The 22,790-nt window shown below is 44.5% G+C and overlaps 2 long non-coding RNA genes across 7 annotated transcripts in view; one reads left to right on the top strand and one right to left on the bottom strand.

Moving 5' to 3' along the window:
* Window positions 1-15,099, top strand: part of LOC143680266 (uncharacterized) — an 85,223-nt gene extending 70,124 nt beyond the window's left edge. For 2 of the 5 annotated variants that reach the window (XR_013174043.1, XR_013174044.1), the window contains exons 5-8: window positions 8,571-8,690; window positions 12,174-12,448; window positions 12,888-12,987; window positions 14,910-15,099. This is a non-coding gene — a long non-coding RNA (uncharacterized LOC143680266). Of the gene's footprint in view, window positions 1-4,695; window positions 4,955-5,547; window positions 5,820-8,570; window positions 8,691-12,173; window positions 12,449-12,887; window positions 12,988-14,909 lie in introns of those variants that run through there. The other 3 variants (XR_013174046.1, XR_013174045.1, XR_013174047.1) reach the window with 2 other exon arrangements.
* Window positions 12,704-22,790, bottom strand: part of LOC143680268 (uncharacterized) — a 101,507-nt gene continuing 91,420 nt past the window's right edge. The window contains exon 5 of one of the 2 annotated variants that reach the window (XR_013174050.1): window positions 12,704-12,764. This is a non-coding gene — a long non-coding RNA (uncharacterized LOC143680268). Of the gene's footprint in view, window positions 12,765-20,056; window positions 20,437-22,790 lie in introns of those variants that run through there. The other variant, XR_013174051.1, reaches the window with a different exon arrangement.

Below are 22,790 nucleotides of genomic sequence, written 5' to 3'. Positions count from 1 at the left end.
GAAATTGTGATTAAAAACACCTCCTGGGGGGAGAAACAAAACAAAACACTTCTTGGGAACTATTTTTTGGTTGACTTTGGGTCAGAAAGGAGTCCAGGTTGGATATATCAGTCTGGGTCCTCACGGAAAAGAAATGGCACATTCAAACTAGATAACTGAGTAGGATTTACTAAAGGGACTATTTATAATGACGAGAACAGGGATTAAGGAAACTGACAAGGAATGATGTGGGATTTTAGGGCTTCGTAAGAACAGCGGTTACCAATAGTAGTTGTAGGTCTGAGGAGTGGGAGTGGAACTGGGACAGGGTAGCTGTACTCAGAGGGCCCCTTGACAGATGAGTGAAAAATTCACAGTAATGCAACCAGACCCAAAGGGAGCCTGCAAGGAAGGAGTTGGGTCTTCCCTGATCCCATTTGTTGTGCCTGGCCACTTCCCGACAACGTCTCCTGTGGCCTGAGCCTGAGTAGAAGCTGGTGGGCAAGGAGCCTATTGAGGCAGCTCACACAGGACGACCTCTCAGGCACAGAGCAGCAGGCAGGGTGGCGGGCCAGAGGGCATAAGGGGAATATCCAGTTCTAAAGGAAAATCTCAGAAGAGCTGATTAATCAAATGTCTATGATGCTGGACCCCCAGATGGTATTTTTGAAAGTTGATGATGCTTCTGCCCTAGCCTTGGGAATGATGAACATGAAACTTTCTCCTTGTCCCATTGGGCCCGCACTGGACTAGCTCATCTCCAGACTGCTCATTCGTTAGTTTATTCATTTCCTCACTCCACATTTATTGAGACTCTGTCATGTACCGGGCACTGTGCTCCCTGCAGATGAGAGATGAAGAAGACCCTGTCCCTTCCCCTTAAGGGATCCTCTCATGGAGAGAAGCAGCAGCAGACTAATAACCACATGGGGTAACTGCCCAAACAAAGCTCTGGAGGGAGCACCTACCTCTGCCCAGGGAAGCCGCTGAGGAATTCAGGTTTAGACAGAGGATGAAACAATGGTTGCTAGCCTTTAATCTGCATCAACTGATAGAGTATAGTTCTCATATACAATGTCATCCTATGCCACTGCTCAGCACAAACAAATTCACACAGTGGGCCACCCACAAAAGACCCCAACACAGTGGACACGTATGGAATTATCTAACTAGAAACTTTTTCCTAAGATTTCTCTTGATCTTGCTTGTCTCCATCCACATGGCCCACTTTATAGAGTGATTCTCTTCCTTTACCCCAGTTGATTGATTCAGAGAAGTACAAAGTAGCCAACGGGCCCCTTCCCTAGATTTGGGAGACTTAGAATTCAATCAGGGAACTCCCTCTTTTTTGAACCAGAAGCTCATGAGCATTTGGCAGTCATGTTTGCTTATATGGACTAGAAAAGAAGAAACGTCCTTCAGAGATAGAACAAAACAGACCCAGAGAGAGGACAAAACAGATCCAGAGAGAGGATTCGAAATGAGAGACAGAGAGAAATCCTAAAAGCATTAGCATCTCTGGTACCCGTTGTTCCTGTTCCACCTGTATTGTCATTATTTGATTTTTTTTATTGTCCCCAGGATCTTTATATTAACCCTCCTTCCCCCTTTTTTTGCATGAGATAATTCTAGTTTAGTTTCTGTCACATGTAACCGGGGGTCCTAAGTAATACAGAAACTGATACTGGGGTAGGATAAAACAAGTGACAGAGCCTATATTATAGGACTGGCTCAATGGAGGTGGAAAGCCATGGCAAGGCACTGATCCTGGCTTGGGAAATTTGCAATCTAATAGTTTAACCAACTCAGCGAAGTATTTAGCTTAACTATTGCCCTAGTCTTTTGAATTCAGACTGCCGGCTGACCAGAACTGGAGAACCTCATAGCAGCATGGAAAAGGTCATTTATTTATTTCATAAATAAACTTCATTTATTTATTCACTTATTTAAACATTCAATTAAATGTTTGATCTAATTGAGTGGTTACAAGTGTCAGGTTCAGTTCTGGGATGAGTGGCTACAAGTGCCAGGTTCAGTTCTAGGATGTTAGAAGTTGGTTTTCCTATCAACAGGGATTAGATCAGCAGTGCAGAAACAGCAAAAGACACGGTCTCAATTGCCACCAAAACCAACAGTGCATCAGTGATTAGATCATTGTTTGCCTTAAAAGGAGATCTACTTCTTAAAGGTACTTTATAAACTTACATTTTGAAGTTTGTGCTTCTGATTTATGATAAAACCACAATCAAGAGAAGAAACTTAATGTGCCAGAACAGCACCAGTGAGAAACTGGCTTTGACACTCACTAGCTTTGGAGCTTCCTCGTGGTATCTGGAAATTTCTGTTTTCATTTTCCTAGATGTAGAGATGTGACTTGGGCACCATGGGGGAAAGATGTTACTGAAGACCTTTAGGAGAGGAAAGAGGCCTTTCTTATAGCTGGGACTGGTCTCCAGAATAAGGGGGGGAATTTCCATTCATTTAAAAATACATTTATCAGGTGACAAACACCAGGGCTAGGTGCCAGGAATCCTAAAATAATGACAGAATCCCTGTACTTAAGGAGGCTATGGTTTCATGGAGATTCAAGTGAGCACAGGTTGCTTCATAAATGGTGGCCTGGTTTACCTGGAGGTTGTAGAATCAGTCTTTCAGAATTCATTTCTCTGAACTTTGAGAAGTATCTTGAAATGACCTCATTTATTTCACAGAAAAGAACTCGATCACCTGCCAGATTCTAGCCTGAGTATCTTGACATGAGTTTATATGCTTGTGTGTATATGGATTTGTGTCTATATATACATACACGGGCATGCCTGTGTACTCCTTCCTCATACAGAAAGAATTCTCTACTGGAAAGGGATGGGAAGGAAGAGGGAATAACCAATAACCTTTTTCTTAACATGTTTCTGGTGCAAGTATAAGCAGAAACCAACACATTACAGGTTGTGGGAAAAGGAACATTCAAGTCTAAACTATCTGCTTGCTTCTGGCTCAAAACGAATGCACTTCAGGAAAAGTCTCAGAGTCCAGTGAAATAAATTAAGCCTAATGACTCCTTGGGGCAGAGGGGACCTGTTTTGGTGTGAGTTCCGCAACATCTTTGGGGGAAAACTGGAAGCAAATGAGTTTTAGTTTAGTCTAGGCTTTCTTGTTAGGTTGATCTTGCTTTGAAAAACATCCGGTACTTTTGGTAAACTCTTTCAACACAGAAAATTAAAACTTGACGGCGAGGAGTCAAGTCCAAGAACGTATGGAAGCCTAAAAGGTTAAAATGGTCCTCTTTGTCTCTGTCACTAATGTACATCCTTTTGGTCTTGACTTTTAGCAAGTGACCTTTAGCTGAAATGTGAGGGTCTGTCGTTCTTACATTTGACAGCTGTGGAGAGTCATTCCGAACAGAGTTACAATTACTGGTTCAAGGGGCAAGTTAGATGGCTAGTTCTAGTTTTTGGGAAGGAGAAACAAAACCACAGGAGGCAGACACTTCAGTGGTCTTCTGTCCTTACCCAACCTCAGGGTGATCAGAGAACAAAGCTGGGCTCCAGAAGGAGCAAAGGGGCGGGTCAAGGATGGTCTTAGGGAGGAGCAGAGGCAGTTATTGATATTTGTTTAGGGATTTTGCAGAGCTGCCTTCTAAAGGAATATTTGTAAAGATGTTGAAAGGAGTTATATACACAGGGGTACCTAATTACTCTGGTTGGATTCCTTTTAAGTGCTGCAAATGTTCCTTCTGATCGTCTTGGGGTGTCTTTGTCCTCAAAGACAACGTGGCCTCACAGGCAAAGAGAGATGCATGGGGGAGACCGCTTGTGAGGTTATCCTGGCATCTCTGTCCCTACTGTTGTCAAAACTCCTGATCTCATTCTGCCTCTGATTTATACCTTAAACTTCAGTTTACCTATATTTAGGAGGCTATCTAAAAAGAAGAGGAAGCAAATGTTTCCCTAGGGTCAGAGTTCAGATGTATTTGATGAGGTCACTTTGAGCTCCAGGATCTTGCCTGTCTAGATCTATGGAATCTGTCACTGGTCTCTTCTGCTGCACTTGACCTTTTGCTCATCTGGACCTGCGGTTCTGCCAGGACCCTAATATCTCTGCATGTCACCTCTGGCCACAACAAACAAACAATGACAAAAAAAAAAGCAACAAAAAAACCCCAACATTCAGATATGTCAGGTTCTCCTTTAACCCTGACAAAGATTTTTTTTTTAAAATAGGAAGTCTTTTATAAATGAAACAAACAAAGAAAAAAAACCCAAGAGGGCAAAGAAGTGTTTTTAAGTAGAAATTTCAAATAAATTATAGGAGCAAGGATGCTGAAGGACTTGGTAACAATGGTTTTTCTGGCTTGAGCCTCATAGAAGGATTTGGAATCAGAACTGAATTCTAATCGAGTGGAATGAAATTATTTGTTCCAACTTCTTGTTTGGGGGCAAGTGATCCACCAGTGATCCAGGACAGGTGCTTATCTGGTCTTCTTGGAAATCTCTGGGGGTGCTTTATTTTGGCTTGCTCGTTTTGCTATTTTATCACCCCAGCAGTCAGAAAGTGCTTCCTCAGGTATAGCTGCAATCTTTATACTTAAAAATCTATTTCCCTTGCTTTGTCAATTTTGGTTATTTTTTCTGGATCCTTTCCAGATGAGCACGTATTTTTCCCAATGTGGTGAACCAATGTGGGCACAGCCCTCTAATAAGGCTCTGTCTGCTGCAGGTTGTGTTGGAACCACTGGACTAGGAGTTGGGAGGAGAAAGATCGTAGTCCATCTGCCAGGAACAAATTATTTGACCTTGGACCAGTCACTTCCCTACCTGAGCCCCGTGTTCCTCGTCTATAAAGTGAAGGAATCAGACAATGTGATCTCCAGGATTTTTCCAGCCCTGACGATTGTGTTCAATTATCTTGGTAAAGACGCTATGTTTCAAATTATGAATCTATGCTTAGCACAAACTAGATACACAATAAATACTTGTCAAACTGAATTAAACTCATGGGCATTGCCACTGAAGGTTTCTTTCAGCATTCACTAAACCTTTTAATCACCTGACACCCTCAGCTGCTCCCAGGAGTGATATATATCTCGTTTGTAGAAATTGAAACCAGAGTACACTGGCCATGTGGCTTTCTTCATAAAGTGAAGCAGGAACTCAGAATAGGAATAGTCAGGATTCTCCCGCTCCCCAGACAGCCAGGCTCAACCTGTTTCTAGTCTCTGTTCTGCTGCCCTAACCAGTCTATTAAAATGCCTTTATGATCCCAGAAAGAAAATAAGTGCCCAGGAGGAGGAGGTTATAAATACATCCAAGTATAAATATATCCCAATAAAAATAGATATTGACAAGGGGCTCCAGACAGAGTTCTGCTCAGCAGAATGAACTTCTGAAAACAAAGTAGCCTGTTTTTGAGAAAACAATAATAACTTTCTTAAATCCTCAGTAATATCTTTAGGATTGTGTATGCCTCTAGTTACTAAATAGTATAGGATGGATAGAGAAGAATTCGGTTGGGAATGTCCAGGAAATGTGGAATAAGACTTAATAAATATTTTTCCTCTCTACATCACAGGACTCACACATACACACCAATGAAGGGTTAGAGGGCACTGTTTCTGGGAGAACAGAGTTGACTTTTGGAAGCAAGAGTGGCAGGGAGTCTCTAACACCCCTGACCTTTGAAAGCTGCCATGGAGCCGCTGGGAGGTGGCAGAGGGCAGCATGGACCTGGAATCAGAGGGCCTGGGCTTCCACCCTGAATCTGGAATGTCCTAACTGGCCAGCCTTGGTGAACCCAATGAACTGTCTTTGAGCCTTGAGGTTGCATTAATGATTAAATGACATAATATTTGGAAAAGAAGCCTAGCACGTGAGGAAAAAGTCAATAAATGTTAGTTGCTTGTAATGACACTATGGGGTTGGGACTGATCTCAGAACAAGACTGACATGAAGGGGTTGTGCCACAGCTGAGAACCTGCCTGGGACGCCTCCTTCAGACCACCTGGAAAGCTCTTTCTCCAGGAACTCAGCAGGCCTGCATGACAATATGGGTCTTGGAAATCCAACCCCGTGTGATGGCGTAGGAGATTCTAAGCTCCAGGCATGTCCTCCCTCCTTTCCTCCCTTGCCCTTTCCTGGGAGGAAGACTCAAGCTAACACCTCCATTTTGATGAGTGAATACCTCTTTTCTTTACAAAGGTTCTTTACCCAAGGTTGCTCAGGTTTATAAACAGGGAAGCGTAAGTGCCTGGGTTCTCGAGCGGGCCCGGGGCATCCTGGGTGCTCTCCCAACCACAGCATGAAGTGGCTCCTGACAGTGGGGGCCATGCTGTTGGCTGGCCTGGGTGAGCCCATGAAGCCAGACGCCAGGGCCACATCCCAAAAGCAATTCAGGGGTTTCCTTTCCTCTGTGGTTTACCCCTTTCTTTCCTCAGTTCTCCTACACGATGAGTCACCCAAAGCTCCACACACCCTGTTAGCAGTTTGGAACACAAAAAATAACCACAGCCAGAGGCATGTTGGCTCCAAACTCTCCTCTCTCTCTCTCATTATATTGCTTTTTGGCTTCTCTTCTCCCATTCTCATCACTCTCGGGGCTTAACGTGGGTTTCCTGCAACACTGGGTCTTTCTTAGACAAAGTCTGACTTATAGTGAAATTAATATTGACCAAACTATGGTTATATTAAAGCCTTCTTTTATGTTCTCTGTGGACTGCATTTCTTTCTTAGGGCAGGTCACTCTCCTTATCATTCTTATCCAGAGTATTAACTTCTCATGAATAAGTATCTTACAAAGCCCTCCGTACATGCCTTAACATAGGAATGCTCGAAAAAATTTTTAAAGAAAATACCAAGACTTTAAGAATAGTATGACTCTCTTTGAGGGGTTTAGGCCTGCAGCTAGCTTTAGAGAAACTTGGTAAGCCCCTAGTAAGCCACACCCAGAGTGTGTGGCTACTAATATGGGTGCTGTTAGTTACTTTGATGATGGAATTTGAACCACCAAGCTCAGCCATACGTGTAGTTTTTTTAACCCACAAATTTGACTTCTTTTGACACTAAGACATAAAGTAGGTAGTTATATTAAGTAGTTTTCACAGACAAATGTCTATGTGAAATGCAGAACCTTATTAACAAAATATGATTAAAAAAAAATTCCCTCTGTGGTTTTGAAGTTAGAAACTCCCTCTTAGATTGAAAGTCCTGAAGTTTCGTTGACGTTAAAGCCTCCAAGTTTCCTTGAACAGATAGATGGGGGCAGTGGACTAGGACCCCCTGCCCCCTCTGTCTCTGTTTCTCTCTGCAGAGGTAGAGGAGGGAAGGTAGAGATAAAACAGGCTTCAGTTTCCCAACCCTGACCTTTTCTACACTCCTCCACTCCATAGTCATGGGAAATAAAGAGTGGGTGCAAGTATGAAACTGGTTCTCATTCACTCAACAAATATTTATTAAGTACCTACTGTGTACCAGACATAGTGCCATATACAAGCACTACCGAGATAAGTAGCACACAACCCTTGACTGTGAGAAGCTCACAGTGTACTAGGGGAGAAGAAATGCAATCAAATATCCTCATACACTGAGAAATTAGAAATATGTGTAAAGGGCTATGGGAGTACCAAGGAGGGATGTGTCTCTTAGTATGGAGGCTGGAACGTTAGAGACATTGGAACTAGGGCTTGAAGGATGAGGAGAGTTTCTCTAGACAGGAAGAAGGGGTAAGCATAGTCTAGAACTATGATGTCTAATTAGCCACATGTAACTATTTAGATTTAAATTAATGAAAATGAAATATTTAGCCTCTCAGTTGCTCCAGCCACATTTCAAGCACTCAGCAGCCACAGGTTGGACAGTACATTTCCATCATTGATATAAGACAGACCTGTTCTAGAGAGAAGGAATGGCATGGTTCAAAGGTCTAAGCCATGAAAATCCATGTCATTTTTTTAAACTTTTTTATTGTATAGTATAACATATATACAAAGCAAAGAAATAAAAAGCAGTAATTCTCAAAGCACTCTTCAACAAGTTGTTACAAGTCCATGTCATTTTTGGGGAATAATGAGACTCTAGTAATCAGAGAGATTAATATTGAGCTTTATTTAAAATACAGTAAATTATTCTTCCTCCCAAGTGTAAAAGGTTCTAGCAAATTTCTTGGATATTCTGGGAAATTTTTACACAGTGGTCTAGCAATAGTACTTCTCTTAGTAACTGAAGATGACCTTTGAAAAATCTGCAGCTTCATTAGACATCTCAAGTTAAAAGATAATTTACTTTACTTTAGAATAATTTTTTGGAGCCATATTTTAAAGGGAAGAAAGACTTTTCCTTTAAGGGTTTTAAAATGCAAGGATATAAGCAAAACCTATGAGGTAAATATTATTTTCCCCATTTAATAGATGATAAAATGAAGGCTCAGAGACAGTAACTTGTCATGGTCCCACAGCTCATAAATAGTGAAGTGAGAACTGGACACTAGGTCTTCCTGCTGTGCCTTGTTCCCCAAATAGATTTAGGGCTATAGAATAGCTATGTCTGTGGCTCCAGAGGGTAAACCACAGAAATACATCTGTCCCCATTTTGAATTGCCAGCACAAGAAAGACCTCTCTTTCCCAGCAATCCAGTGAAGATTCAAGCCATTGGATTCAAGCCATGTTGCTTCTAAATGTAAAAACCTGCTCACTGGAGAGTCCAGAGCCTCTGTAGACCAGGTATTTTCAAGGTGTTGTCCCCAGACTTGCAGTTTCACCTGGGAACTTGTTAGAAATGTAAATTACTGAGCCCTACCCCAGACCTACTGAATCAAAAGCTCTGGGGGTAGATCCAGTAATGTTTAACAATCCTTCTGGGTGATTCTGATGCATGCTGAAGTGTGAGAATGACTGCTTTACCCAAGGTATTTTTATGGTTGGAATCAGGTTAAAGTGAACACTAGTGGAAGATTAATGAAAAAAAATAAGAACAGAAAAGGAACTTTAAGAAGTTACAAGTAAACAAGGGGGAAAGTTAGAATGAACTCTCTGGTGCTAGAGTAGAGTCAGAGATCAACATAAGCTCATTTATTTTAATATATATACACATATATATACACACACACAGATACAGAATTAATTACTGATGCATGTGTATACATGGGTTGCATACATAAATATATTTCTTAACTCTATCTATTGAGAGGGCCTAGATGCAATGACACCCCAGTAGCAACAAGCACACTCAGCAGTCAGTTTTGTTTTCTAATTACCACTTTCCAATGAAAAGGACAAGGACTTTTTTGAGAAATGGTAGGTTCTAGGGTGAGCATGGAAAATACAAGATATACTGGCAATATCTTGTAGCTCTAGAAAGCAAAGTGCTAAGGGGAAAAAAGTGGGGGTATGTCAGAAGACAGAGGAGCCAGTCTGAAAAAAGTTCCTATGGCCGAAGCTGAAACAATTTAAGCAAGAAAATGAATAATGATTGTATGGATTATTCTGAATGATGAATTATACTGGATTATAACCCAAAGGATAAAATAAATATCAATGACTCCATTCTGATCTAAATAAATGATTGAATAAATAAATAAATGGGGGAGAAGGGACAAGTATTCCTTACCAAATAATTCCAGAAAGTATGAGTAAACACTCTCACCTCTGGGAGGTGAAGCTTAATTCTCCTCCCTCTGACTTTGTAGGCTGGATTTAGTGATTCTAGAATATGGAAAGGGACACATAGTAACTGCACAGAGAAATCTGGCGGACATGAAGGAATGAAGGTTGACATCACTAGTGATGTCATGTGGATATCATTTACCCCTGCCCCCATAATATGATGAGAAGGGCACAACACCCCTGTTGTATTCTTTCCCAAAACCCATAACCCCACTCTAAGCATGAAAATCTATCAGACAGTCCTACACTGGGAGACATTCTGCAAAATATCTAACCAGGACTCATCAAAAGAGTCAACGTCATGAGAAACAAAGACTGAAAAAGTGTGAGACCAGAGAAGACTAAGGTGGCATGATGGCTAGATGCCACGTGTGCCCTGGATTGGAGCTGGAATAGAAAAAGGACATTAGTGGGAAACCATGATATCAAAATCTGGTCTATAGTTTGGTAACGTATCAAGCCAATCCTAACTTAATTTTGATAAATGTGCCATGGTTGTATACAATGTTAACATCAGGGAAAGCTGAGCAAAGGGTAAATAGGAACTCTCTAGACTATCTTTGCAATATACCTGTAAATCTAAAATTATTTGAAAAAATTTTTATTAAAAAAATAAAGATAACTTGGTGAAGATGCCTCACCTCTCACCCTTCATCCCAGGTGTGTTATGGGGGGCTGTCTCCCCAGAGCTGCTCTCTGGGTCAGAACTTCCCTCCTCTTGCTTGGGGCTGGAAGCTCTGGGTGGAGGAGATGGCGACCTAGTGAAAGCCAGAGACGATGAGGAGGGTCATGGTGAGGAGAAGATAAAGAAAGCAAAGCCAGAGAAAGAGGAAAAGGAGGTGATGTTACATTCTAGGGTGCTGCCCTAGGGTCAGGATATGCCCAAGAGGTTTTAGGGGGCTCTGGGCTGGTCCTAACCACCGTGACCATGCAACGGGCACTGAATTGAGGGTAACGATCTAGGAGTTTAGTTGCCTCTGTCCCCCAGCTGTATGGCTCTGGACAAGTCCTCCATCCTCTCCATTTTATTGTCAACTAATAAAATGAGGCCAGCAGGAAACTGGGTGGCCTATACTTACCAACCTGGATGACACACATATCCAGTGTTCTGTGTGAGCGTAAAAAGCGTAAAGAGTTACACATTTTAGAAACAGGCAGAACTCATTACTTTATGGGTCAGGAGGATTATTAGAGGATAAAGGAGTAAGAATGAAAAGGTATAGTTTCTGCATTCAAGAAAGTTGTAATCCAATGGGGAGAACCAACTGACATAGATCGCAAAAGTTCCAGCACACCCACAGTTTCCATGGGAGAAGTGTAACCAAAATGCTTTGACATGTAAGACGCAAAATGGGGGCTTGACAGAGATTCCGCGGAAGAGGTATGATTTGAACTGGGCCTTGAAGCATAAATAATATAAAATATTATGGGGATGATAGAGTAGATTTGGAGTCAAATGACTGGTTCAAATACTAGTTCTTTGACCTTGGGTAAGTTCGAACCTTTCCAACAAACTTAGTTGCCTTGTCTTCAAAAAGGGGATAATAGTCTCTGCAGTTGTGATAAGAATAAAATGGAAATACAGGTGAGAGAGCTCCCCAGCATGCCTGACACATGAGGTGCTGAGCCTTTATAAGGCCTGGACGAGGTTTCATTTGGCAGGGCAGAGGAGACCCGGAGTAGATAAGAACTTGACCCCCCTGGAGATTCCCAAGATAGCATTAGAACATGCTTCCCTGGCTGCTTTTCGTGCCAGAGACTTGGAGTCTTCAAAGCCACCTTGGGGATGGCAAAGGGGTTCATGGGGCCTCACAGACTGGCAAGGCCTGGACAGCTGAGTGCCCAGTGGTTGCAAAACGAGGCAGGTGGGTAAGTCTCCCTCAGGGCCATCCACTCTGGGGACAGGGAAATGGAAGTGGATGTCACCTTTGTGGCCTGTCTATGTCCAGGGAGCCAGTTTCCCACCTCCACCTCTCCACTTGGACATCTAATGGTCCTCCTAAGCCCAACATGTCCAACACTGAACTCCACTTTTCCAGTTGGTCAGGTCAAAATTCTGCTAAAACGAAGTCTGATCATTTCAGTTCTCTGCTTAACATCTTGCAATGGTCCTGATGGTACTCAGAGGGAAAGTTAAGGCCCTTACGATGATCCGCAAGGCCACAGGCCCGGCTCCCAGTCCCTCTCCGACGACCTTTGTCTCCGGCCACTCTCCCCCTTGTGCCCTCTGCTCCAGCCACACTGGCTTCTCGCTGTTCCTTAGAGCCCTCGCTCTGCCTGTCCCCTCTGCATGGAAAGCCTTTCCTCCAGATAGCCGTATGCGAACTCCCTCATTACTTCAAATATCAAATGTCAACTTCTTAACAAAGCTTGCAACACTCCTATTTAGAACAGTAACCTGCCAACCCCAGCACAGTCCATCCCCGTTACCCAATAACATGTTTTTCCTCACACAGCACTTATCAGCTAGCAGTGCCTCTCAGTTTACTTATCGATCATGTTCTTTTTTGTTTTGCTTTGTTTTCTGTCTCCCCTCACTAGAATATAAGCCATGTGAAGGCAGGGGGCTTGGCTTTGCCCACCGATGGATCCTAAGTGCCTAGAGCACTTAGTGGTTGCTGGTAAATGGTCACTGGCTCTTTCGTCCTTAGCCCGTCTGTGGTGGTAGGTGGACTGTATGGACAGAGAAGTCCATCCGTGGCCTGGATGAGCAGCCCCAGGTGCCCGTAGGATTGAAACAGTTAGATTCCAGGAGTGGAATGACTCACCTAAATTCTTGAGCTAAAGTCAGAGGTTCAGCTCAGCACCAAATTCAGGTAGGCTGACCCTAAATGAGCCTTTTGCCTTACTGATTTGAGAAAGGGTTGGAGTTAGTGGTTGCAACAGCAGGGAAAATCTCCTTGACAGGCTGGTGGCATAGGAACCGGTGCTGGTACTAAGTGGGGTGCTAAGGATGTAGCCAGGACATTCCCTGTCTCTTTTCAAAACTGCTATCCCCCCACCCCCACCCTGCCCCCCCCAGCCCTCCCAGTCACACTTGCCTCAATTGGACAACTCTGATGATTCAGTAGCTGAGTCAGATGGGGCAGGATTTCAAGCGTTGGAGCCGAGTTTGCCAATCTATTCTGGACTCTGAAGGGAAAGGGAAAGCGCCATGGTCAGGGAGTTGGGAGCTCTGGGTCCCCCCTCCCCCTTCCCCCTTCCCCCCTTCCCCCGTCCCCCACTCTAAGTCATGGGTTTTTCATCTGTTTGAAGGGAACAGTAAAGCCTGCCCTGCATCACTTTCAGTGTGCGGAGGATCAAGTGAAATAATGTATATGAAAATGTTCTGAAAAGAATAAAGAGCTTTGCCAGGGTAAGAAATTGCTTTTATTCCAAATGATGAGACAAGGGTAAGATTACTTAGAAGTCATTTGTGTGGGCTGTTATTTTAAATCCTACTTTGTTTGTCAAAAAAAACTCAAAAACAAAAAAAAACCTGGGCCCGCTCTATCAAACGGAAGTGTACTGTGTAGCTTCACAAATAGCCCATCTCACTGTAGCCCAGCCTTTCTCTCCCACAGTGGCTTCTTCTCAGTTAGGGATGTACTAATTGACCAAGTGCCCTGCAGCTGGCACGACCGCCCCAAGGCCTGGGATAGGGCCACGATCTTGCTGACAGCCGGGTCAGTGCTGGTTGGTCATGAGGGTGAAAGTCATTTGTCTCTAGGACTTCACTCGTCCATTGGGGGTTTGGTGGACATTGGGTCCATAACTTGGTTTGTTTAGGACCTGGATGGTAAGTACAAGGAAAGGGGGAAGGAGACCGATACTTGTAGGATATCTTTGCTGTGCCAGGAGTCATTATTACTTTAAACCTCACAATAAACCTGCATCTCTCTGCGGTATGATTATTTCTATTTTGAAAATAAGAAAACTGAGGTTCAGAGAGGTTAAGTATCCTGTCCAAGGCCACACAGCTTACAAGTAACTGGCAGAATGGGCGTTGGAACTCAGTTCTGTCTGGTTCCTCCATCCATGTCCACTCCATGATATTGAGCTTGTCCCCCCACACCAAACTTCCTCAGAACAGTGGACTGGGTTCTAACTTTAGCTCCTTCTTGCTTTTGTGTGATCTTAGGTGAGTCATTTAACTTCTCCAATCTGTTTCCTTAGCTACAAAAGGGAATGATAATTTTATCTCTCACTAGGTGGTTGGGAGACTCCAGTGAGATAATGTATGTGGAGTTATCTTAAAATTGCAAACTGTTCCAGGCAAGCAGAGAATTATTATTATCATTTCCAAAATGTTGCTTTCCTTCTGCCACCCCTTGCTTAAGCTCTCACTGTCCCTGCTCCAGCTAGGCCTTCTCTGTGCAAGAGAAGAAATGGCACATCCTTTCCCCTAAATGTGCTCCCCACCATCTCCCTGACAGTCTGGATCTCCCCTTTTAAGCCCTGATACACCGACAGCCCACTTCCTCTGAGAAGCCTCCCACCCCCTCAAGTTCCCTCCTGACCTCCCAGCTGCAGTTTCTACACTTACAGCCTCAGCTGGCCCTGCCGTGTAGTTCCCACCTGCAGCCCAGCTGTTCTTGAAAATGCTTTTCAGTTGTTTCATGAGCCCCCAAGCTCTTCCCTTCAAGGTTTTCAGACCCTGGAGAATTCAGATCATGGTTCTGGGCTCTTTGGATTTCATTAAAGTGCCTCGTGCCATACTTGCTATCCACAAGCAAAACACGCAGAACGTGTCGGCTTATGGACTTATCCAAGGAACTAGATCCATTCCTCCACTTCCTCTTGGTTGTGGCAGGTTACTTTAAGGCCTGACAGCTTTTCCAGCCAGTCTGCTGCAGCCCCCAGCTCTCTTCTGGCAGAGGCAGCTTTCTGCCTGAATTCACACTGTATCCCGCTTGACTCTCCTTCCCCTTCCCCTTTTCCTGGCTAAACCTCTCTGTCCCTGCAGGGACAGCTCAGAGAACGCCTTGTCTGAGGTCTCTGACTTCAGTGATCTTTCCTTTGGCACCCCTTTCATGCACCATCTTGGGGCATTTGACTTTTGCCCTGGATTATCTTCCAAAAACCTTGAGAAAAGAGAGCATGGTAGGTGTTCAGTACTTACACACTTTATCAGGACTGAACTAGACCCTGATTCCAGGAAGGGTCAGCTCAGATCTACACACAGTATTCAGATTCGAAAGCTTCTGGATGCATTTCTCAAAAAACATGTTTTAAATAATATATTCTTCACTGTAAGCCTATAAGCTAAAGAACATTAATATCATTCTTGTTTTACAGATGAAGAAACGTAGGCACAGAGGATTAAATAACTTGACCAAGGTGTGTGGTTTAAACGTGGTGGATTTAGATGGAACTGGCAATTTAACTCTCAAACTGGCCCTAGCCACAAAAGATTTGCATTTATTCTAATGCAATGCTTGTCATATTGACCTGTATATATTTTTAACCTGTTTGTGCCCCCAGATTGTGAAGCATGGAGAATTAAAGTCTTTTTCTCTGCTAAGGGAGCTTAATAGTTATTTGTTAAATGAATCCCGGTGCTTTTTATTATTCAAAATGAAGGTCAAGTACCTCCAGCTCAGGAAGATAATGAAGAAAGCATGACTTTGGTTTCAATCATATCTGTTTGAACTTCTGTTCTGCCACCGGGGCAAGTTAACTCATCTCCCAGAAGCCTCAGTTTCTCCACGTGTAAAATTGTGGATGATGCTGGCACAGGCCTTGTAAGGTTAAGCATGGCTTTAAATTCCTTCCTGATGTGTCCTCAACCCCCATTGTTCAGGTCTCAGCTTAGAGTCCCCCTTCTCAGAGAGGGCTTTAAGAAGTCCCCTGTTGTCACATCCTATTACACCCTGCTAATTTGTTTCCTAGTACTTATTACAATCAATTCTTATTTTATAGGTATGCATGTATATTGTCTGTTTCCCTACTGGATAGAATATAAGCTCTGTGAGGGCAAGGAACACAGTCTTTTTCCTAACTCCTAGAACAAGCCCTGGCACATAGTTGGTGTTTTGTGAATTTCGGTTCCCTTTCCTTGGTAAATAGGCTGCCTCAGTCTCAGGAAGACAAAGGTTCTTGGTAAACCACTTAGAAAGCTCCTGAGATATCATGAAGTTTGGACCATCAGACATACTTCATTTTACTGTGCTTCACAGATACTGTGTTTTTTTACAAATTGAAAGTTTGTGGCAACCTGGCATCAAGCAAGTCTATTGGTGCCATTTTTCCAACAGCATGTCCTCAATTCGTGTCTCTGTGTGATATATTTTTTATTTTCTTCTACTCTTTTTTTTTTTTTTTTTTACATGAGCAGGCACCGGGAATCGAACCCAGGTTCTCTGGCATGGCAGACGAGAACTCGGCCACTGAGCCACGGTGGCTTGCCCTCTGTATTACATTTTAATTAAGGAATGTACATTGTTTTTTTTAGACACAATGCTATTGCACAATTAATAGACCATAGTATAGTGTAAACATAACCTTTATACACACAGAGAAACCACAAGGTTGGTGTGATTTCCTTTATTGCAACATTTGCTTTTATACCTTGATTTCCTTTATTGCAACATTTGCTTTTATTATGGTGGTCTGGAACCAAACCCACAGTATCTCCAAGGTATGCCTGTACCTATGTTAAGAAGGGGCCCTAACAGCATAAAAAGCTTTCCCACAGAGAGAGAAAGATCAGCAGCGGCAGGGTGATAAGAGGAACAGATCTTAGTGAATTTTTATTCTGAGGCAGCAGAACAAATGCCCCTTTATACCTAAGGAACTTGGTTTCGGGGTGGCCTCTGCCTCAGCAGCTGGGCACCTGGGATTCCCCCAGGCCGTGGGCACATGTCTGGGTTATTCCCACCTGACAACCATGGGCCTACTTGCAAGGACAGGCTTGCCTTGCCCCTCTCCTTGCGGTCCATCCCTTGCCTTCCCGGTGCCCAGCCCATGCACACGTTCCCACACCTGGAGCCTGACCTGCTCCCGGCTGGCGCCCTGCCCGGTGGCTGCTGAGGGAACCATGAAAGCTGCGGACATCCCCCCCAGTCCTGTGCACGGAGCAGATGGACATGCATGTGTCTGTTGGGGGTGGGAGGAATGTTCGCCTTTTAGAAGAAATGGAAGAAGACGGAACAGAAGAGAGAGGAAAGGAAAGGCAGAGGGAAGGGAAAAAGAGGAAGGTAGAGGAGGGCAGAGAGAGAGATTGGGTCAAAGGATTAAAATTTGTTTAGTCTGGGAAAGGATTGAGCGTATTTCAGTGTTAGTGAGACGGAGCCGGTTGAGAGGGAGAATTTGAAAATATAGAATAAAAATAGGCTAATAATTAGAGTCTAATTTGCCTGGTTTGCCTGTGGCTAAGAGGTTTCTCTTGATATGGGACCTTTATTGCTAAAACCAGGATACTCCCAGGCATACCAAGCCAAGTTGATTACCCCAGCAGAGTCTCTGAAAAGAGAGGAGTATGGGATTCAGAAAACGAGTGGAAGGTGAAGCCTTAGTAAAGTGGGTGCATCTTCCATTTACGGGGGTCCTAGGTCTGTTGACCCTCTGATCTGTCCCTCACTCTGTCCCTGCTCTGCCCTGTGTCATGGGATGACTGAGTCTCCTAAAGACTCCATGTCCCTGTTTCTCAGTCAGCCAGTGTCCTGCTGGACTTTCTTGGGAAATGAGAAGGGTTGGTGGCAGAAGGGAGAAGCCAGGGATGTCTCCCCCTCCCTCTCTGCCTGAGGATGTGTCTCCACAGCAGCTGCATCTTCTCTGTGGCTTCAGCTCCCATTAGACAGGACCCCTTGTTCTGCCTTCTGCTGGGAGACCCCAGCCCCTGGGCTCTGATAATGACACTTCTTTCCTTTGCATCTCCAACCTAGTGATGATAGTGGCTTCCTGCTGCTGTTAATTTCTGAGATGTTTCATTTTTCCCTGTTGACTTCTCAGCACTTCTATCACTCAGGCAATCAATTTCATGCATTAAGTTGCAACCAGAGGAAAGGAGGAGAGGCTGGGCACAGATGTAGGTAAGCTTGTTCTTTTGGTGGTAGGAAACTCAAGGAGTTCCTGTCAGATAACTTCTGTTTTCTTTGTGAGATAGGAACTGAATTCATTTGCTGAGAATGAGGGAGGACATGGTGTGGTGGGTTGATTGGAAATGTTGGAAATGATAGCTGTGATGAACAAGAGAGCAGGCTCCCCAGGACGGAGGAGCAGGCTCCTCCATTGTGGATGGAGGTCATCTTGAAGGGCAAAGGTCTGTAATGTATATGATTTTCCTCCAGCAGCACCCAGCCACCTGCATGTAGGAGTGAAGTTTGTGTGCCTCCGTGCTTGGAGTTTGGCTGGGCAGATGCAATGGAAGGATAAGGGAGTTGGGAGTTGAGAGATATTGAAGCCTAAGCTGAATGGGGAGGGAGGTGGAGACGGGATGGGGCTGTTTTGGAGAGAAAATACAGAGGACCCAGGGGCCTGGAGTCTCCTCTGAAGTCAGGTGACTAGCGTAGTGGGAGCAACCAACTGAGAGAGCTGGGATGAAAGGAGGTTGTTGTTAGAAGTTTCCAAGGTGGAGCAGTTCTGGGTGATGAAAATGTCCAGAGTGTTGTTATTGGAAGTTAGGCAAAGGAGAAGTGGGGATGAGGAGGTTGAAGAACTAAGAAGGTGGGCTACTGGAGGTTGAAGTAACCTAGGGTGATGCGAGCATTTAGGGAGGGGAATGAGGCTGCAAGCCACACGCAAAAACTCCGAAGAACGAAGAGAGTGCCTGGGAGTTGGAGCCTGATGGCAGGAGATGGGATCGGGGTGGCAATTCTTTCTGTTGGGGTGCATGAGGTCTTGGCATTAAGCAGCCTCCACATCCCCACTTCAGCTCTACCCCCACAAAAGTAGAATTTTTCAGACTAGCAGTGTGACCCTGAGCAAATCACTTACTCTTGCTAGACATAATTTCCTCATCAGTGAAACAAGGGCACAGGTCTGGACAGTCTCTCAGGTACTTTCCAGTCCCTGTTGAGTTTTTGACAATAAGTGGTGTACGTTGCTGTGCTGGTCTGAAGCTGTTATGCACTCCAGAAAAACCATAGATTTTTCCAGGTACAATCTTGTGGGGGCAGCCATATTTCTTGAATCCTCATTCAATATTGTAGGGTGGAAACCCTTTTCATTAGTTTATATCCACAGAGATGTGATGCTCCCAGTTGTGGGTATGGCCTTTTGATTAGGTGGAGATGTGACTACACCCACTCAAGATGGGTCTTGATTAGTTTACTGGAGTCCTTTAGAAGAGGAAATAGCTTGGAGAAAGCACAGAGCAGATGCAGGTGCTTGGAGAACAGTTGCTTCAGAGCTGATAGAAATATGGATGTTTGGAGATGCTTGGAGTGCTGATAGAGAGAGCCGATGCAGATGCTGGGAGAACAGTTGCTTCAAAGCTGACAGAGCATACATGAGACCCAGATATTTGGAGATACAGGGCCCAGCAGATGTCACCATGTGCCTTCCCATGAGATGCTAAGCAAGCCAGAACCTAGAGTTGTGTTCCAGAGGAGCTAAGTGAAGGTCCATGGACACCAAGTGAAGAACCCCACAGGAAACAGAGACTGAAAGCAATGGAACCCAGGAGCAAGGGACCAGCAGATGCCAGCCTATGTGCCTTCCCAGCTGACAGAGGTGTTCCAGACAGCATCAGTCTTTCTTGAGTGAAGGTAACCTCTTGTTGGTGTCTTAGTTTGGACATTTTCTCACACTAGAGCAGCAAGTTTGTAACTTATTAAATTCCCTTTTTAAAAGCCATTCCATTTCTGGTACTTGCTTTCTGGCAGCATTAGCAAACTAATACAGTTGCTTATGATGGTTTTTTTTTTCATGGCCTTAAAGTATGTTAGCAGGAGAAAGCATCAGTGGCCTCCAAGAGGGAAATCTTTGGGTAGAGCTGGTTCTGGAAGTCACTGAAAGTCCCTCCTGGTTTTGGAGGACATGGCTTTGGGACACTGGGAAGACCTGCAAATGTAAATGGGATGGTGAATGGGCAAATGCTTAAGCTGCAGAATTGTCCTCCCTCCAGGAACCCTGGTGCCCATAGGAGCCGAGCTAGCCAAGTATCTGCACAGCAATGACAAGATATCACGCTGAGTGGGACCACTAGAAGTGTGAGGAACTAGAAGCGACAACAGCAGGATTCGGGGTGGGATGAGGGGAAGGAGAAGCAGGGGCTGGTGAACTGATCAGATTTCTCCGTTGTTTCTATACCCTCACCAATTTGGGCTGTGCAAGCATCTGGAGTTCTTTAGTTTTGGGGAGGGGATCCCAAGAGAGACGATACTGGGCATTCTTCAACTTGGGTAGGTGAGGACTTGAACGATCAATGTGCATATAAAAAAACAGATATAACATTGTTTTTCAAGCTGGTAGAGCAGGTCATGCCAGTTATGTTTGTTTTTTTTATTTAAGAGAAATAAAACAGAAAACAGATAGTAAATATGGGCCATGGTGGTGTATATGTGTTGGGGGGAAGGGCTGAAATCCCAAATCAATAAAGTAATTGAGTTATTTCGTTCAAGTGTTTGAGGCTATTACTTTAAGTGAACTCAGGGCAGTTGGTTACATTTGCTCAGCTGTAATCAGCTTTGGAGTCATTGGGCATATTGATCTCTTCCAAAGCTATTTGCTGTTCTCCCTGAAACATCACAGGAGTTTTCCCCTCCTCCTGTCCTCCACCCTCCCTCCTCCTCTCTTTCATTCCCTGGGCTTCTGAGAAGCAAAAATGCTCTTCTCTCCACTGGCTGGGCTGTGAGATTTCCGCTCCACATCATCACTTGTTCTGAAAGCAAGATGCAATTTTCTGAGACTCTTTACACATCTGTACATACACACACACATGCACACACACAGCCTCTATGCTCAACAATGTGCTTTTTAATATAGCAAAGGAGCAAAAACAACAGGTCCACTATAGTCCTGAGATATCCTAGAACAGGGAAGCTGTTCCCAGTCCAGCAAGAGACATTGTCCTCATTGAGGCCTCTCTCCAGCTCTCTGCAGTTCACAATCCCAACCTTTGTGATGACCAAAGAATCGTGGCCTGTACCCTTCCCCTCTGACTCCACCCTTCTGGCCCCCAAAGGTCACTGACAGTGATGTCACGGAAAAGCATGTGGTTGGAGAGCTTGTCCTTGGAAAGAACACTGGAAACTGTTGGTGGATCCATGAAATCTGGTGGAACTGCCCATCCCCCCACCTGCTCCCCACCCTCCCCCTAGCCCCTAGCCTGGGAGATTTTCTCTAGTTTGGAGGTGCACAGGGGAAGGACTCTGCCAGGCTGAGTGGCCTGAGTGTGTAGGCATTCTGTCATCTTCTGTGCTCTTCCTTTTTGCCCATCCAGGTAGTCAATGGCGGTCTGAGCCAGCTGGACGCTGATCCCCTCCCCTCAGACCCCGCCCCCTCATCTACCTTAACCCTCTCCTTTCCAAGTGAATGGCGTGTGCATTCATTTACCTTTTTGACCCGCCTTCTTCACTGTCAGAAGTACTTACACAGACACATCTGTGTGGGGACACACTGCCCCGGCTCCTTTAGCCTGACCCCTTCAGTGTCTGCCCACCCCTACACCAGGCAAGAAAATTCAAGAAAGCCCCCCTAGAATAGTGCCCAAAGGGACCATAAGCTAGAGTCTACAAACATCTTTGCTTCTCAAAGGCATCTTCTCCTTAAAAGTTTGGGGACATGGAACTCGTGGATGCTCTGAGGACGATAGGCAAGGTCCCAAGGGAAACAACAGACTTCATGTAGGACTTCCATGCATCCTCTGTGCCAGGAACTGCTCTAGGTATTTCATGTGCATTATCTCCTATGACACACTCAACCCCAGCAGGAAGGAGGAATTTGCATGTCATTTTAGCACTAAAGAAGCCGAGGCACAGAGGTGGTCAAAACACTTAAGTGGTAGATTGAAATCAGGCCTTTTGAATCCAAATCTAGGACCCTCTTCACTACCCCGGGGTTTAAAAAAGGGAGCTAAATTGGTACTAAGGTTCGTTTAGACTAAAGAAGGGAAATTGTTTGTATATCTGTGTGGGTGTGCAAGGGTGGAACCATTTAAGGAGTTTGGAGTTCTGATAATCGGTGAAATGACAACACCAATTGCATTTGCCTGTGGCACACTTCTTTTTAGTACATGTTTTCTCTCCTCCTTGGGGGTTAGGACCTTTCAACTTTGGCGGTCCTAGTCCTCTGCCATGGCTTCCACCACTCAGCCACCCCACTGCCGTGAGGAAAAAGTTCTGGCTCCCAATTTGGCCCCAATCTACCTTTCACTTCTCTCCTTAGGTAATGCCTCTCTGCCTCTCTCCCCACTCATGCCACTTTGCGTTACTCAAACATTCATGTGCTTCTAAACCTCCAAACCTTTGCAGCTGCTATGCCTTTTGCCTGACCTATCTCTGCTCCCCACTCTTTTCAGTGACTTCCAAGGATTTTACAGTTCCCAATTTGTGACACTTTCTCTTGACCCCATTCCCAATTGTGTCCCCATAACACTTTGCACTTCTCACCTTGCATTTCAAGCAAGATCAGAGCTACAGTTTGGAAAGAGCATTGCTCTGATGGTGTAGAGGTTGGGTGGACAAGAGGCTCCAGGTTGGGAGAACTTTGGGAGGTTGCTGCAGTCATTCCAGGGAGAAAAGAATGGAAAGAAGGAGCCTGGCTAGGAGTGGAGAACTCCTTGAGAGAGGTTCTGGATGTTGAGATTCCAGGCATGGAGCTGAATTTTATCTCTGAATCAGATTGGGAGGGGTCACCACCTGCCCAAGGCAGGTTTCAGGAAAATTTTGCCTCACTGCAGGGGACTTTCCTAGAAGACCTCTGGAAGACACTTTAAACCTTTTAACTGGTTTTGTTATAGCTGTGGTTTTCTTCGGGTTGCTCAGAAGGCAGAAGCTCTAAAAATAGAAAGCATTATTATTGCCTATTAAATTTCTTTCCACCTACAGAATCTTCTGAAAGTAATAAGAAGAGGAAGCCTGAGTCTGTGCTGAAGTGTTCAGGGAGCAGAGATGTATTGAGTGGTGATGAAAAAGGAGGGAGGGTGTCGGGAGTCTGAGACCAGGCAGGTAAGGTGGGGCTTAGGGTAAAAAAAAAAAAACACTCACTGAGCACACTGATGTGTGAAGGGACCTT

This window comes from Tamandua tetradactyla, chromosome 4 (genome assembly GCF_023851605.1).
Source record: "Tamandua tetradactyla isolate mTamTet1 chromosome 4, mTamTet1.pri, whole genome shotgun sequence".
Classification (NCBI taxonomy): Eukaryota; Metazoa; Chordata; class Mammalia; order Pilosa; family Myrmecophagidae; genus Tamandua; species Tamandua tetradactyla.
Note: the sequence above shows the minus strand (reverse complement) of the source record. Positions and strands in the feature narration are given on the sequence as shown.